The sequence below is a fragment of the Rhinolophus sinicus genome, chromosome X, assembly GCF_036562045.2.
Source record: "Rhinolophus sinicus isolate RSC01 chromosome X, ASM3656204v1, whole genome shotgun sequence".
In the NCBI taxonomy this organism is placed as follows: Eukaryota; Metazoa; Chordata; class Mammalia; order Chiroptera; family Rhinolophidae; genus Rhinolophus; species Rhinolophus sinicus.
Window position 1 is genome coordinate 37569319 of NC_133768.1, and position 4080 is coordinate 37573398.

A 4080-nucleotide genomic window follows, 5' to 3' on the forward strand; every position below is an offset into this window, starting at 1 on the left:
TCATTAAAAAGATGTGCATAGTCATTAGTAACCAGAGCAATACAAAAAACAGGTATCACTTTATACCTTTTAGTCTGGCAAAGTTACGATCAATCAGTTACTGGCAGTTATGTGCATAACAAGTTTCATTTACTGATGTTGGGAGCATAGACTGATCAGGCCATTCTAACGGGTATTTTGTGTGTGTGTGTGTGTGTGTATCCTATGATGTAACAACTCCCCTCATAATTATATATTCCAAGTAATTTCCAGGAGACATGTATTAAAATGTTTTACTACAATGTTATTTATGGTAGCAAGACTGGTTTCCCTTTGGAGTCCATTGCTGGAAACGACATAGATGAAATGTGGTTGTTGCACTCTATGGAGTACTATGCAGAATTAGAAGCAACAATTAGGTTGGTGCAAAAGTAATTGCGGTTTTTGCAGTATTTTTATTTTGAACCGCAATTACTTTTGCACCAACCTAATAGACAACATAGATTGACCTTTAAAACAGTATTTAATAAAAAAAGGAAACCCATGAGATTCAACACAATACCACTCATGTAAATTAAAAATACTTGAACACCAAAACAAGATGTAATTTCGAAGAACATATAAATGACATATATTAAATTTCGGTGGGGAGTGAGGAAAATGGGAGTCCAGGGTGGTGATAAAAGGATGTATTTATTAATTTTTATTGGGGAACAGTGTGTTTCTCTGGGGCCCATCAGTTCCAAGTCATTGTCCTTCAATCTAGTTATGGAGGGCGCAGCTCAGCTCCAAGTCCAGTCCCCGTTTTCAATCTTAGTTGCAGGGGGCGCAGCCCACCATCCCATGTGGGAATTGAACCTGCAATCTTGTTGAGAGCTTGTGCTCTAACCAACTGAGCCATCCGGCCGCCCCTAAAAGAATGTTTTTAAAGTGAGAGAAAAATATAGCCAGAACCATCCACCAACTTAACCAAATGATCAAAGTTAACATCACTAGTAGGAAAATCCAAAATGTACCTCCTGATATGAACTAAGAGGGACACATCACTTGTGTAGTGTTCTTGCCAAACATGTGCAACCCAAATTTAAGCAAAAGGAACCATCAGAGAAATCCAAATTGAGGGATATTCTACAAAATAACTAGCTTGTATTCTTTAAAATGTCAGAGGAAGGCTGGGGAGTTGTTCTGGGTTAAAGGAGACGAGAGAAATTGTAACTAAACATGGAATATTAGATTGAAACTTGAACCAGAATTAGGACAATAGTGAGTCAAGTAGTGAAATCTGATGCCTGGATTGTAGTATCATATCAATGTTCTCATTTTTATAACTGTTTCACAAACTATTAAACCCTGAAGAATTGACACAGTATGTGAGCATCCTGTATTTTTGAGATGTAACTCACATACCATGAAATTCACCCTCTAAGTATACAATTCAGTGGTCTGGAGTATATTCAAAGTTGTGACCATCACCGGAATACTAATTCCAGAGCATTTTCATCACCACAAAGAGAAACCCTATACCTATTAGCACTCACTCCCCTCTCCTTCTCCCAGCCCCCGGCAACCATTCATCTGTCTCTCTAGACTTGTCTATTCTGATGTCACACAAATGAAATTATACAGTATCTGGTCTATTTTGTCTGGATTCTTCCACTTTGTGTAATGTTTTTAAGGTTCATTCATATTGTAGCATGTATCACTACTTCATTCCTATTTAATGGCTGAATATTCCATTGTATGGATATACCTTTTTATTTTTATTTATTCATTCATCAGTTGATGGACAATGGATTGTTTCCACCTTTGGGCTATTATGATTAGGAATAGTGCTGCTGTAAACATGAGTGTGTATTTTTTTAAGTACCTGTTTTCAATTCTTTTGGGTGAATACCTAGGAGAGAAAGTGCTGTCATATGGGAATTCTTTTTGAGGTAATGACGAACTTTTCCAAAACAAAATTCCACCAGCACTGTCTTTTTATTATTCTAGTAAGTTTTTAAAGTCTGAAATTGTTTCAAAAGGGAAAGTTAAAAAAAATAATGCCAGTTGCTGTGTCTCTTCTAGGAAGATCTAACACACCAATGTCCATCTATTCCTGCATCCTAAAGAGTGTGAGAGAACAGTGAGAAAACTAGCCCCTGGTCAATCTTGGGGTGGGGATCAATTCAATATAGGTACATCGGACTTGAGAGGGAAATGAAAACCTGACCATGTAACTAGGGAGTTCTTCACACCAGGCCCTATTGTGAACACTGTGCTGTTTAATGAGCGTCAAAGGGACTCAGAGCATCTCAAATATGGGAGTGAAGATGGGAGAAAGCAAACTGTCACTTTGATAATTATGATTAAATATAACCATGCTGCACAAAGACCCTTACCATTCTTCAAAGGCTATCATATATCTCAAGTGCAATTAATTTCTCTTCCCAGGGCACAAAGGCCAGTGGCTTAGGGAAAGAATAGATGGAACTGAATGGTGAAGAGGAAGCCAAAAGACAGCCAGACAGACAGACACACACACACACACACACACACACACACACACACAGCACAATCTTAAAATCTCTATGACATTAGCTTTATTTTTACTGAATTCAGCATTGGGAAACAAAAAGTGTGTTACATCATTATAATCAACTATTACATATAGATGTTTATCCTTGCATTCCTTATATTCATTTTTCGATTTTAAATCTGATAATTCATACAAACATAAAATACATACATGATTTCTTCCTAAAAATGTCTGGTTTATATAACGAAGGGTTTATAACTTCTTAAAAACTTATGTTCCTTTATTATAGAGAATTTATTTTTTATTAAAATTTATTGCAGTGACAATGGTCAACATAACTACATAGGTTTCAAGTGTACATTTCTGTAATACATCTATACATTGCGTGTAGATGTATTATGTGCTCACCATGTCTTTGAGTTTTTGTTTATTTGCTTTGTCTTGTTCCTTCGTTGTCTTCAGTTTTTATCCCACATGAGTGAAGTCAAATAGTTCTTGACTTTTTCTGTCTGATTTATTTCACTTAGCATAATGATCTGAAGATCTAAGTGTTCAGCAATGGCAGTATTTCACCTTTACTTATGGAAGAGTAGTATTCCATTATATATATATATATATCTCACAACTTCTTTATCCAATCATCTATCGAACGACACTTTGGTTGTTTCCATGTCTTGGACACCATAATGGTTTAAATTGCTAGTTTTTGTTAATGTTTAGAGGATTAAATTTATTTACCAGGAGCAGACAAACAAAACAATGTAAAAATAGTTTTCCAGAAGCTATTTTCATTCCATGGAGAACATATTTCCAGGTAGCCTGAAACCCAGCAGACAATGTAGCTGTTGCCTAACAAACACAGAAATCTACATTGTATGCCAGGTTCATGCCTCAAACCTGGATATTGGGCCTGCAAGACCTCCTCATATACTATTTCAATACAATTGCCTGCACTATTCTAGGTTTCTGGAATTTATGCTCTGTACCACAGGGAAAAGACAATCACAAGTTAGAATGCACTGCTAGGACTTATCTACGGCAAGAGAAATTTCCTTAAACTCTCATACCATCAAGTTGTCATTATTTAATCACCATGTTCTTATGAGAATGTCATTTAAAAGTCCAGGGATAAATGGATGGATGAATGGACACACGGACAGACAGGTAAGTCCGTAAGTGGGTAGTTTTGTGACCAAATGATTGATTGAAAGAGTGAGAAATGGTTTTGTCACCAAATGATACCTTCCACAGGGGAAGAGAGGAGAGAAAAAGAAAAAAAAAATCAAACTGTGCATGAAATATCCAGATTCCTCCCCCTTGTGGTGTTGAAATCAAATACAGCACATCATTCATAGGTCTCCACATTCTGGCTAAAAATGGAAGACTTACCACTGTAGAACTTAACTCTCTGCAATATGTGTGTGTGTGTGTGTGTAAATCAAGGTAGTTTTCATTATTAAGGACTTCCCAATAACCTTGGCTCAGGACACTGTAACAGAAGCTAGAAGATGCCATCAGAGACCCAGTAGCCAGATGTAGCTACTGATTACAAAACACAGGATCTACACTGGCTACTGAGCCAT

The 4080-nt window shown here is 36.7% G+C and overlaps 1 long non-coding RNA gene across 1 annotated transcript in view; it reads right to left on the minus strand.

Moving 5' to 3' along the window:
- Positions 1-496: 496 nt before the first annotated feature.
- Positions 497-4080, minus strand: part of LOC141569653 (uncharacterized) — a 106891-nt gene continuing 103307 nt past the window's right edge. Inside the window, exon 4 of the long non-coding RNA XR_012493367.1 lies at positions 497-890. This is a non-coding gene — a long non-coding RNA (uncharacterized LOC141569653). The remainder of the gene's footprint in view (positions 891-4080) is intronic.